Source organism: Mus musculus, chromosome 1 (genome assembly GCF_000001635.26).
Source record: "Mus musculus strain C57BL/6J chromosome 1, GRCm38.p6 C57BL/6J".
NCBI lineage: Eukaryota > Metazoa > Chordata > Mammalia > Rodentia > Muridae > Mus > Mus musculus.
In genome coordinates, this window is record NC_000067.6 from 132,961,271 (window position 1) to 132,975,329 (window position 14,059).

General features: G+C 46.9%; 1 long non-coding RNA gene across 1 annotated transcript; it reads right to left on the reverse strand.

The window, feature by feature from the left end:
• Positions 1–379: 379 nt before the first annotated feature.
• Gm38687 lies at positions 380–10,418 on the reverse strand. The gene is made up of 2 exons (XR_878531.1): positions 9,748–10,418; positions 380–1,886 (listed from the first exon to the last, which is right to left on the reverse strand). It is a non-coding gene; the product is annotated as a predicted gene, 38687 (long non-coding RNA).
• Between the last annotated feature and the right edge of the window lie 3,641 nt (positions 10,419–14,059).

Here is a 14,059-nt window from a genome sequence, read left to right on the forward strand (position 1 = left end):
TTGGTTCTGGCATTCTCTAGCTTGGAAGTCTCTAAAGTGGGTACAGGGTCTCTGGCTTTACCTCAGCTTCTGTGTGAATCAGACCCTTGTCTCTGGCAAAGCCATCATTCCTACACCCCTGTTTCCTACGTGGAGTTGTTGGGATTCAGGAGTCATCCCACAAACCACACAAACACTGATCTCGGTCAGACAGGGGTAGTTTATGAACGTTTACCCCAAGACTGATCAATCAGGGACATAGCTCAGATTTCAGGAGCTGAAGCTACAACCCCGAACATTTCACAAGGCCAGCTTCTAAAGGCTAAAAGTGCAAAAGCCACAGTGAGCTCACACACAGGTGCTGGAAGCGCCGCCCGGCAGTCAGCCCTGACTCAAGCTGTTTCAGACATAACCGTTCATAGTGACCTTTAATTTGATGGTTCCTAAGTGAAGCATATGGTTGCGGAATTTCTTAAGATTAACAAACCTCATAACATACAGAACATAACAGGGTACATGGTCAGCATGACTCTGCTCTAAGTTATTTCTGTGCATCAACTACTGGCAGGTATATTACAGCAACAATATGAAATAGTTTGCAGGCATGGAACAAAATGGCTACAGCTATGCTAGGAGGCAGGCTTCAAGGAGGCTCTTTGGAAGGGCAGGGATGCCTGCGATGCTTTGACTCAGAGAACCAGCCTTGAAGATCAAGGGCAGGACATCTGGGCATTCCCCCAGGGAGAAGAACAAATGCTCAATTATATTTTCACCACCTAGGAAAGTGACCTTTGTATATTGGAATATATAGCAAGGTTTTTCTGACACGGGGTGTCTGGGAAGGCTGCGGGGACTCTCCAAGAGAATGTAACAGCAGGAACCACTGAAGTGGCCTGGACCTGGAAGGATTCAGGAGAGGAGCACCTCAGGTCTCAGGAGAGGAGTACCTCAGGTTTCAGTTTTTCTGAACATCCCAATATCCTCCCCTAAAATAGGATGTAACTGAACTGGAGCCGCTAGAAATGGTTGCTTGAATATTTTTAGTTGATGTCCTAGACATCTCAGAGTGACAATCTGAAGCTCAGGCTCCTCCTCTCCAGGCAGCTCAAAGCTAACATACCCAGTGTCATCCTCCCAGCACACTGCCAGAAAAGACTCAGGCTCTGTCCTACCGATTATTTTCTCCAGAAGAAAGCAGGGGCTGAGACAGGATAGATGTTTAAGCTCTAGGGTGTATCAATCAGTCAGTCAGCAACCACTCAGGTTCCCTTCAGGGAAAACACTGATTGCATCTACTCTGCAATTCTACCATCTGCTCCTCCTACCATTTCCTAGTATGATAGATTGGTAGATAGATGGGCGGACGGATGGACAGATGGATGGATGGAGGGGGAGAGAGAGAGAGAGAGAGAGAGAGAAGATAGATGGATGATGGATGGATGGATGGACAGATGGATGGGCGGGTGGACAGATGGATGGACAGACTGACAGACAGATGGATTAGATAGATGATCTATGGATGAATGGACAAATGGATGGATGCACAGACAGATGGATAGATAAAGATAGATGATAGACAGACAGACAGACAGATTCCTCCCTTCCCCTCTATCTTCATCCCCAATCTTTCCATGACATTCATTCAGCAAAGATGACCCATTCTTGAGAATCAAGTTGGTGCTCGGGAGCCTGAGTCAGGTTTTGAACCTCAGCCCTCCTACTTAGTAGTTTTTGGGCAAATTTAGTCTCACATACTGTGTCAAACTGGCAACAATCCAATACTCTCATGAGCTGCCACAGTGAAGGAAGTTCCAGCCCATAGGCTGTGGGGTCTTGATGAGTCACTTCTCTTAGAATTTAATTCCTTCCCTAGGGTGGAAATGATGGCGGCCTCTGCTGCACAGCATCTAAGAATGATAGCAAATAGGAAAGTACTTGGTTTTTGTTTTTATTTTTGTTTTGAGACAGAGTATATCTACATAGCCCTAGCGGGCCTGAAACTTACTATGTAGACCAGGCTGGCCTCAAAGTTCCAGAGATCTGCTTGCCTCTGCCTCCTGAGTGCTAGGATTAGAAGAGGACTTTTCATAAACTTGAGGCCACTTTAAGCTACATAGTAGACCAAACACCAGGACTAAATAGTAAGACCCTGCCTCAAACAAGACAACAAACAACACCCCGCCCCCCCCCCCAAAAAAGACCAACCCCTTCAACAGTATGGTTCAAGCAAGGCATGGTGGAATGTTCCTGCAATCCCAGTACTCAGAGGATCACCAGTCTGGGGCCAGCCTGGGCTACCTAGTGAGATCCTGTCTTAGGAAGAACAAATGTTGCAGAAGCTACACATGTCTTATTGCAATAAAGGTATTTATGATCACCACTTCTCCTTCAGAGACATTGTCAAGTCAGTGAATCTACCCATCGCCCAACAGGGCAGGGCAGGAACACACTGCTTCTGAGCTGCCCTTCTTAAGCCAGAGTAATTCCGGGACGTTTCCCCTAGAAACCCAGGAGCCCTTTGATGAATTGTGGCTCTGTTACTGGATGATCATGGGCATGTTGGCCTTTCTATGTCCCAACATCTGTGAAATGACCATAATAAAAGTGTCTGACTGGTGAGCTATTCATACACACCCTGGCACAGGGGGAGGCTTGCTTACTGCTCCGCTGTTTCATAGCACAATTCGGGGATCTGGAGAGGTGGCTCAGCAGTCCGAAGCCCTGGCTGCTCTCCCAGAGGACCTGAGTTCAGTTCCCAGCACTCATATGGCAGCCCACAACCATCCAGGGGATCCAATGCCCTCTTCTGCCTCCATGGCCAGCAGACATGTGATGCACAGACATGCATGCAGTGGAAACAGGTATCCACATAAATAGAAATGTCTTTAAAACAACAGAACTGCCCAAGTTCTGGGCACAGAGATGACAAGATCACGACAGGCCTTTGGGATATTTATGGCTTGCCAGAGGAGGGGGGTAGTTCTTATAAAGCAATGTGTCAAAACAGCTGCCAGGGACCCAGCAGCTCTAGGGCAGGATCCTCTCCAGCAATATTTTGCTACCCAAGGCCAGGGCCTTAAGGCAGTACTAATCAAGCACCAATTGCCCCTCTTTTTGGAGGCTGAATCCCTGAGGCCACAGGCACACAGTGTTGGCCTGTGCCTTGGTGTCTGCACACTCCAGCCAGCCTCATGAAGAAAGACTGCAGTGCTTTCTTCCATAAAACATCTTTATGGACCGGCAAATGCCAGATTCTAACGTTTTCTCTCTAGAGTGGACCGCCTGAGTAAGCTACACAGCCGGGACAGAGACTCCTAAACCAAAGCCTGGGTGGCACGGTAGTTGTCATCCTTAAGGCTAGGAACCTGGGACTGTGACACCTGTTAAGCCTGAAGAGAACCCCTGCTGTCTCTCAGGCAGTGTGCAGCTTATAGCTTGCAGCTTGCAGTTGTGTGTGTACTTGCTAAACCTCCCTCAAATGTACACTGTCTAGGGGACTACTAGGACCAGTGATCCGGCTGCTTCCTTCCCAGAAATTGCATAGCTACATAGCAATTACAGCAAGACACCCAGGGGCCCTGTGTACTGCACTCCCTTATCAGCAGCACTGACTAGATAAGCCATGGGCAACCCACCCAGTCCGGGCCAATCAGAGTCCCTCCCTACAAATCTGGATTCGGAGCCAAGAGATTCTATTGTAGGCTTGACTTCTCCTTAGCCTCAGGTTCAGATATGCTAGAGGTGCCCTTTCCTTCCACGTACCAAAGCATGGACAGAAAACTAGTCTGCAGCAAGAAGAAAAAATGAATCTGATCCACAGAGAGAATTCCATGCCCCTGGATTGTGACCCATACCTTTAAGCCCAGCACTCAGGAGGCAGAGGCAGGCAGATCTCTGAGTTTGAGGCCAGCCTGGTCTACAGAGTGAGTTCTAGAAGACCCAGGACTAGACAGAGAAACCCTGTCAAAAAAAAAAAGAAAGAAAGAAAGGAAGGAAGGAAGGAAGGAAGGAAGGAAGGAAGAAAGAAAGGAAGAAAGGGAAGGAGGGAGGGAGGGAGAGAGAGGAAAGAAAGGAAGAAAGGAAGAAAGGAAGAAAGGAAGGAAGAAAGAAAGAAAGAAAGAAAGAAAGAAAGAAAGAAAGAAAGAAAGAAAGGAAGGAAGGAAGGAAGGAAGGAAGGAAGGAAGGAAGGGAGAGAGAGAGAGAGAGAGAGAGAGAGAGAGAGAAAGAAAGAAAGAAAGAAAGAAAGAAAGAAAGAAAGAAAGAAAGAAAGAAGAGATTTTGTACAAGTTCCTCATGTTTCTTTAGACTTGGTTCTGTCATTCAAAGCCAATAAAGTAAGTCAGATGTTCTTAACCAGGGGTGGTTTTGTTCTCAGGGGACATTTGGGGATATCTACAGGTATTTTGGGGTTATAAAGGCAGGAAGGAAGGGTGTCACCATCTAATGGACAGCCAGGTCCCCGAGCCATCTTGCAGTGCAGGACAGATTAGGAATCATCTGGCCCAAGATGTTAAGGATTGTCCAGTGCCGCGGTCCAGGGCCCCTGGTGACTTGAGACCTGTGCTTGCCTCCACAGTGAGACACCTGCCAGGATGCACATGGCCCCAGCACCAAAGACAAGCAAGCTGAGAGCCTCCTTATGTTCGCCATAGTTTTTTGGGGATTCTTTTATCTTGAATGATAGTGTTCTGGCGGGGAAAATTCTCACACCTTCAACAGCAGAGCCCTGCGGATCAATGCCAAGGCCCTGAAGAGTCATTAGTTTATATAAAGCCCTTAACATTCTACCTTGGAATTAATTATCTGGTAGAAATACTCCTTGAGGGCTGGTGAGATGGCTCAGTGGGTTAGAGCACCCGACTGCTCTTCCGAAGGTCCAGAGTTCAAATCCCAGCAACCACATGGTGGCTAACAACCATCCGTAACAAGATCTGACTCCCTCTTCTGGAGTGTCTGAAGACAGCTACAGTGTACTTACATATAATAAATAAATAAATCTTTAAAAAAAAAAAAAAAAAAAAAGAAATACTCCTTGATTGAAAACCTTACGTCCAAGACCCCCACAAGGACGGATCCCGAAGGGTGTTTAGTGCAGTTTTATGTAGATTGTAAGGAACCGAAACACTGACGAAATGACCCAAATCTTAGAGCATTTTTGTTCTTTCAGAAGACCTGGGTTCAACTCCCAGTACCGACATAGTAGCAAACAACCATCTGTAATTCGAGTTCCAGAGGATCTAACACTCCCTTCTGACCTTTGTGGACACAGGCATCCACATATACATACATTCATGTAGGTCAAAATCCATACACATAAAATAAGATAAATAAATAAACAGCCCACAGAAATGACCCAAATATCCAGCCATCTGGATCCGATGCACGCTAGCACCATGCCCATCCTGTAGCCTAGCCGCAAATACATGTGGTTGCCATCCACGCACAGTGAAACTCGTCAAACATTATCTATGGCTATTGCAAAGGAACAGGCTGCAGCTAGTTTTGTTTTTATGTATTTAAAATATGTTCTTCAGTTTTCCTACAGTAAGTACGTATTACTTTTTAAATTTTTAAATTTTTAAGTTTCATGTGTGTGGGTGTTTTGCCTGCATAAATGTCTATGTACCATTTGCATGCCTGGTGACCAAGGACTCCAGAAGAGGGCATGAGTTTCCCAGGAACTGGAGTTACAGAAGGTTGCGTGCTGACATGTGGGTGCTGGGAACTGAACCCAGATCTTCCAGAAGAGCAACCGGTGCTCTTAACTGCTGAGCCATCTCTGTAGCCCCGTATATTACTTTTCTAAATAGAAAAAAAGATGAATGTCACTAGAACTGAGGGCACTCTAAATGTAATGATTCATCCCCAAAAAAACATGTGCCAGACATTGGAAACAGAGCATCCAGGTGCCTGCCCACACAGGGCCTTGGGTGGTGAAGAAGGAATACTAGGAAGTTTTTAGCCACTTGGAAACTCACTATCCTAAAAAGCTTTCAAAGAGGTAATTTCGCAGGTAATGGTGTGTGTTGAGACTTCCTTAGGTAAGTATCATGATCAGACAAGCCCTAGTCAAGAGTACCGGTGGAGGGCACTGTTCAGCTCAATCAAGAGCCATGTTTGGCCTGCCAGAGTCAATAGGTTGTCTATCCCACTCCACCTGTTGCCAGCAAAGGACTCTGTGACTATGGTGGGCTGGTAGACAAGTCATTTCCATGGAGTAGAAAGGTGGGAGTCACCCAGTGGGATCTTAGGGTCAAGACCCACAGATAGAAGGGTTCATGCAGGGACAGCTAGGCCACAGGTTGGCATCTAGTACCAAGACCAACAGTCAGATTCTTTGTAGTATGAAAGCTGGAAGGATCCATGGTGAGGTCAAAGGGGCAGTCACTGTCACAGATTCAGTCTTAATAGCCCACAGGAAGAAAGGAAGAGAAGAGAAAGCAACGGCCATCAAAGAAATTGTTTTAGAAAAACAAGTATGTTTAATGCAGGCTGCCACAGCCGCACCTCCAGCCGACAAGGAGAACCTTCCCCTTCCTAGGAGCCAGTATGTTAGAGGCTGCAGAATATGGGGAACAGATAAAGACAACTGTGTCAACACTACAGACCCAATCCTGGGGACATGGAGGACAGAGAACTGTGAAAGGCTCCTGAGTCTGCCTCCTTCCTGGTGGGACAACAGAGAGGCTTCTGCCTTGGTGATGACCAAGAAGCCTGGCTGGCTATCAAAGGTACAAAGCCAGAGGACAGCTGCCAGGCTTGAGAACTGCCGTGCACACCGGACTAAGCCTCAAGGCTAGGAGATGCCTGTGATGGGATACCCTGGGTGGCTTTGCCTGGAAGGGGCTGGCCTTTTGCACTTCTCAGCGGCTGGCTAAAAGGCTCCACTCAAAGAAAGTTAATAGCTATGGCTGGAGACATTCTGGTCCCTTCTGTGACAGATGAGTTCGTTGAAAAGAAGTTCTAGGGCAGCCTGAGCTGGCTTCACTCTTACTTTGCTTGGTTTGGGCATATCTTGGGCTGAAAACTTCCAGGGCTGGAGAGATGGTGCAGCGGGTAATAGCACTGACTGCTCTTCCAGAGGTCCTGAGTTCGATTCACAGCAACCACATGGTGGCTCATAACCATCTGTAATGGGATCCGAAGCCCTCTTCTGGTGTGTCTGAGGACAGCTACAGTGTATTTGCATACATTAAATAAATAAATAAATAAATAAATAAATAAATAAATCAGAAAGAAAGAAAGAAAGAAGAGAGAGAGAGAGAGAGAAAGGAAGAAAGGGAGGAAGAAAGGAAGGAAAGAAACGAAAACTTCCAGGGGAAACACAGCGCCAAACAGGCAGTGCAGAGCCAGGGTCAAATGCATGTCACAGGACCAGACACACATCCCTCACCCACATTCCACATTATCACTTCAGTTGGAAAGTGAGGACGTTGGTGGCCTCCCTCCTCCAGTGTCCTCCCCTGTTTGTAAAGGTGGTGCCAAGACAACACAGGTAAACAGATCTCTTAGGAATAGCCAGCTCAGGGTTTGAGAGATGCCTCAGAGGTTAAAGAGCATAGTAGACTTGCATTGGATTCCCAGCCCCATTATGGCTTCTCACGATAAATCAGCTCTATAGGACCCACTGCCCCCTTGTGGCCGCTTGTGGGTACTGCATGAGAGTAGTGCAGGAAGAACACAAAACAGAAATTTGTTTGTTTGTTTGTTTGTTTGCTCATTCATTGCTGCTCTCGATGCTGCAGTTTTTAGTGTAATTTGAGATAACAGGCGTAAAATTCAAAGCATTCTGTCCTCGAATCAAAAGTGTTTTGTCACTCCCCTCCTGGCAGCAACTAGCAAACAGATCCATCCTTCCCCAGCTTCCCAGATGTCCATGGTGGCCTTCACCTGGTCCCCTTCCTCACAAACCCGGCCCTGATTCATCCCTCATGGGACCTCCGATGACCTTTCTCTGCGCTCCACAAATGCAATGCTCTGTCTTTTCTGCCTTTGTTTGGCCCTAATTCACCACGAGTCCCTTGGGCACAGACAGGCTGTCTTGACTTTTTTTTTTTTCCTAGCATAGTGCTGGGAACTGAACCCAGGACTCAAACATGCTAGACTCCCAACTGCCCCACAGGGCACATCCCCAGCCAGGAATGTTACTGACGATTCAGCAAATGTGCATGGGTTTTAATGAATGCGTGAATAACAGAATGTCTATGAATCATGTTTTACAGTCTTAGGAATGGTCATTATTAATCGTTTACTCCAAGGGTTCTCATTAATCACCCACTAATCTTCACTAGGCTGTATGGGGCCTTGGGCAATATGTAATGGAGTCTCGCCCCTGAGGACGTCACAAGGGAGAAGAGAAAGAATTTGCAGTGTCAGTAACACAAACGGATTAACACAACGTGTGCCAGAAGAGGCTGGCTCCGAGTTGTGATGGTGTGGCCAGGGAGCTTCCTGATGGAGGTGATGCTGGTCTGCCTCATCTGGGACCCAGCTCTTCAAGCCTGACCCACTTAGTCTAGCCTCTTCCTCCAGCTCACTTTCTGTCCTGTGTCAGACCCCTCTGCTCAGGCCACCAAGACCTCACAGGGCCACATTAGCCTGTACTACCCTGCGATGGTTTGTCTATGTTCAGCCCAGGGAGTGGCACTATTAGGAGGTGTGGCCTTGTTGGAGTAGGTGTGTCACTGTGGGTGTGGGCTATAAGACCCTCATCCTAGCTGCTGGGAAGTTAATATTCTGCTAGCAGCCTCCAGATGAAGATTTAGAACTCTCAGCTCCTCCTGCACCATGCCTGCCTGGATGCTGCCATGTTCCCACCTGGATTATAATGGACTGACCCTCTGAACCTGTAAGCCAGCCCCAATTAAATGTTGTCCTTATAAGAGTTGCTTCGGTCATGGTGTCTGTTCACAGCAATAAAACCCTAACCTAGACATGTCCCTTGCCTAGGCCTCCCCACCAGCAGAGATCATGGGCAGCAGGAGCTGTGGAACCAGTACCCACACACACTCTGGAGTCCACCAACCCTGGGATGAGTCTAGGCTCTGCTACCAGCTATGTACGCTGACATATTTACTTTATCCAAGCCTCTGTTTCTCGGAGTACAGAACAGGGACAATAGACATCAGTGAGATGCAGTTCTTAAAGGAACGAGAACTGGGCGTGGTTCCTGGGGCCCTCAAGAGATGACTACATAGTTGAGGGCAATGGCTACTCTTGCAGAGAACCTGGGTTCTGTTTCCAGTACCCAGATGATGGCTTACAACCATCAGTAACTCCAGTTTCAGGAGAATCCAAGAGATCCTCTTCAACCTCCGAGGGCACCGGGCAAGCCCGTACATACAGGCAGACAAAATGCTCATAAAAAAATAATAAAATAAATCTTTAAAAAAATGAAAGCCCTTAATAATGTAGACTCTGTTTACCTCTGGGATCTATAAAATTTCAGTTCTGTGGGGGTGAGAGAGAGGGCTCAGAGGTTAAGGTATTGGGTGTTCTTCCAGATAACCCAACCTCAAGTCCCAGCGCAACTGTTCCCAGAGGTCTGTTGCCCTCTTCTGGCCCCCATGGGCACAAGGCAGGAAAACTCATGCACATAAAAACATCCCAGGACTGTGCATCCAGGGGTGGGTGTTCTCTGGACTGACCAGGTCTGTTACTCAGACGTTTCATTTCATAGGCCCTGATTCTGGACTGCAGTCTTACATGGATTATCGAAGCCCAGATCTCCCATGTTTTATACGTCATTTCAGAATATTTTCTACGTACCTGAGGGAAGAGGTAAACGAACTTGTGGGTCCATTGGGAAAAAAAATGTCATGTTTTAACCTTTAATCCAACGAGACGTATAGGCAGGCAGATTTGCCCTAGTTGAAGAAACCAAATCCAAAAAAGTGAAAAGGATTTGTCCAAGGTCAGCAGCAAGCTGGTAGGAGACTGCAGAGAACTCATACTGTTCTCTACCACGTGTGGATGTTATCACCCACTAGTCCAGCGGTGCTCAGGACCCAGAGTTGTGCAAAAGCCTTTCTGGCTAATGCCGGCATTTGTCAGGTCTGGGAAAGACAATGCTGGAAGATCAGAAGTCAGACTGTGAGCTAGGAAGCTGGCTCAGCGGCTAAGACTGCTTGCTGTGCCATCATAAGGACCAGAATTTAGATCCCAGAAAGCATGTAGCAAGCTGAGCATCCCAGGTGTACCTGCAGCCCCAACTCCAACGGAGACTGAGAGGAAAGGATTGCTAGTGTCTGGCTTAGCAAAGAAAATGTAAACCCTAGGTTCAGGGAGAGATAGTGACCCAAGGAATAAACCGAGGGTGATGGAAGAGAGTGCTGGGTACCTTCTGCCTCTGTGCTCACATAGGTGTGCACACACCCCTACACAGACAGACAGACACACAGACACACAGAGGGAGAGAACAACACACACATATAGAGAGGGAGAAGGGGAGGGAGGAGAGAGACAGACACAGAGACAGATGCACATGCATAAAGGGAGAGACAGACAGACACACAGAGAAAGACAAGGGGAGGGAGGAGAGAGACAGACACAGATGCACAGAGACAAATGCACATACATAAAGGGAGAGACAAACAGACACAGACAGACAGAGAAAGAGAGAGAATACAGGCAGACACAGAAAGATAGACAGACACACATATACACACCAGACATACATACAAAGAAAGGAGGGGAGGGGGATGGGAGGGAGAGGGGGAAGGAGAGGGAGAGATGTTAATCCCTCTGGGAGTGCATGACAGCCCCACCCTGAGGTTTACGTCACAAGTCTAGAAGCTTCTCAATACTATCAAGTTGACAGATTAATCATGACATACAATACCACCTCCAGTGTCCTCTCGCCTCCCATCCCACAACTGCAGGAGCCCAGAGAGTCCTAGTAAACCAACTCTTTGCGAGGGACTGAGAGGCACGTGTTTGGGTATCTCAGGCCTCTGCTTCTCTAAGACTCACTCAGTTCTACTATGCTTGGCCCTTCTTCGATGGGGAATTGGAGAGCAGCCACAGCCAGCCTGCCTGGTTCAGGTGCAGAAGCCCAGAAGCCTGATGACGGGGCCCAGGTGCAGGATGAGGAATCCAGAGTCTATTGCAGAAGTGCTTGCCGGGCTAGCCTCGTCCTCTGCTCTCCAATAGCTGGTATCCAAAATGACAGCAGAATGGAGAGTATGGAGAAGGAAGGAATGTTTTACCTAAGCCAGTTCACTGGGTGGATTCAGGGAGAGCTGAAATATCAAAACCAGCACAGACAAAAGTCGGGAATAACAAAGGTGGGGAATGACACATCAAAGAGCCAAGCCCCCAAGGGAAGAGGGCTTCTAAAGCAACCCCGTGGCCCCCTGTTGGCCTCAGTGCCTGGCACACAGCCCCCTCCTGTTGAATCTTTGATGAAGAGAATGAGACCCAGTGGGGACTTGGGATCAGGTAAGTACTCTGTCCAGAATGCTAGTGGAGTTGACAGTTGACTGGCCCTTGGATTGGCCGAGAAGATCAAAGCTGCCTCTTGCAGTATTCACTCTCTGGGGAAGCTGGAGGGAAGAAAATGGTTTGGAGACACACACACATCAGAAAGATAAGGAAAGAGAAGAGCACTGAGGATGGAAAAGTAAGAAAAAAAAAGCAAAGGGTGCAAAACCAGGCCAGGCTCTGCTCCGCAGTGTCCCCCTCACCCTTAGCCTCAATGACAGTAGATGCCCTATGTTCAGGCCACTGCAGCAAAAGTCCCTCGTTTCCATGGACATGGAGGGTCCCCTCCCGTAACTGCCCCATTTCTCATTCGTGGGAGCTTAGAAGCTACCTAATCTCATTGTTTCTCTTACCTGGCACGTCCTTGGGATGGCTGTTATATTTCTATCTCCCACACCGAAAGGGAGTCTAATTTAAGAGCATGCTTTCATAGCCAAGTGATGATGGCACACGCCTTTAATCCCAGTACTTTGGGAGGCAGAAGCAAGGTGGATCTCTATGAGTTTGAGGCCAGCCTGGTCTACAGAGTGAGTTCCAGGGCAGCCAGAGCTATACAGAGAAACCCTGAGAGACAGAGACAGAGAGACAGGGAGAGACACACAGAGAGAGTGAATGAATGAATGAATTTTCACAGGAGGGCAAAATGGGTTGTCATTAAGTACATGGACACTGGAGGTAAACTCCCTGGAATCAAGTCCCTGTGTACTTGCTAGTTGAATGACTGACCCCAGATAAGTCATTTACCTTTTCCATACCACTTCTGACAACTTGAATCAAAGCAGTAACTCACTCACAGAGCAGCAGATAATAAGCTAATTTCCATAAAGATCTGACTACCAAAGGACACACAATGCAGGATAGATGACAGTTTAGGAGCCAGGACAGAGTAAACTAGTCCTTCACGTTTCCTGCTTTCATTTCAAGGTCTGTCAGATGGCTCTGGGCCAGAAGGCTGAACATGTATGCTCCAATGTTTTGAGAAATGAAGGACTGTCCAGGTAGTCAGCTGTCTCTGCAATTGGTTAAGTTTTAGAGGCTATGTTTTGTGCTTCCTATATCTTCAGGTAATATTTAGTTCATTCTTGGATTTCTGACAGGGTTGAAGATTGATTATAGTCTCATAAGCAAATTCAAGTTGTTTAACATTGAGGAAGATGATACAGAAAGGATGGTTTTCAGATGGTAATTCAAGTTAAAGTCAGAACATAATTTAGGTATAAAATTTTAAACTGTTGGGCTAGAGAGATGGCTCTTCAGTTAAGAGCACTGACTGCTCTTGCAAAGGTCCTGAGTTCAAATCCCAGCAACCACATGGTGGCTCACAACCATCCATAATGAGATCTGATGCCCTCTTCTGGGGTGTCTGAAGACAGCAATAATGTACTTACATATAATAAATAAATCTTTTAAAAAATTGTAAGCTCTTTAAGTCAGGATAAATAGTGGAGTACTTTATCTAATTGACAAATATGATGGACTGGATATTAATTATATATCACACTTTGTAATTTACAAAATTGTTATGGTTATGCTCAATTTGTGTCTGAGAAAAGAGCCTTTTTAAAAATGTGGGCAGAAAGGGTGAGATGTTGGGAATTGGTTCTAATGCTTTGTCTTAATTTGGCTCCCATAAGCCGCTTCTAGACCCTAGGGTCCCTGCCCCCAGCTGGCTTCGATTAGTAATAAAGAATTGCTGTCAGCCAATAGCTGGGCAGGGAGATGGGGTGGGACTTTTAGGTTACCTGAGCAAGTGGCCGAGGGAGAGGGGAAGAGGAGAATCGCCGTGACTCTAGAGAAGAAATCAGATTTAAGAGCTGCAGGAGAGAAAGCATCCAGCAATGTAGATGGAAAGGGAAAGCGGCCCTATAGGGAGGTGGGGGTGGAGGGGAGGCTGCCCAGAAGATAACAGGGCAGCAAAAAATAAAATACAGATTTAGAAGTTGTTAAGCCAGGAATACTGGAGGAAAATGTGTGCTGGCCTCAGGGAGGTTTAGAAATGCCCAGCCATTAAGCTAGTCAAGGCACATCAAAATTAGCTGTTTTGGATGTGTTTGCCTTTCTTTCACTCGTGAATCCAGAGCTCTTAGGTAGGTGCAGTGTGTGCAGGACCTGCCAGGAGTCAAAGCAGTTTAACTAATTCACAGCTATAATTCATTTTTCTCTGTGTCCCTGCGTGGCTATTGAAGGAGTTCACATTCCTCACCTTATCATAACTGTGTACTGTGTCTCGAGAATTCATTATGTTCCCAGTGGCCAGCACCGGGCTCTCGGCATCTTACTCAAAGAAATGAAAGAAAGGTGAACAGCAGTTGCAAAGTAGCAAGGGGACTTTATTCAAAAGCAAAACAGTAGTAAAGATCAGATATACTGCCAAAGAGCATCGGGCACCAGAGGGAGAAAGCCTGGGGCCCCAGGTTATTGCCTAGAGCTTTTCTGGTGAGGTCTTAAGAGATGAAGGGTATCGTTGCTAAGGTGTGTGGTTTAGTTGCTTCTCTATTTTGAGTGATGGTTGAAATATGTAAGTCATTGCTGGCTGTGCATGCCCCTTCTTATGATGCATCTGATTTTGATCATATGTATCCAACATTATGTATAGCTA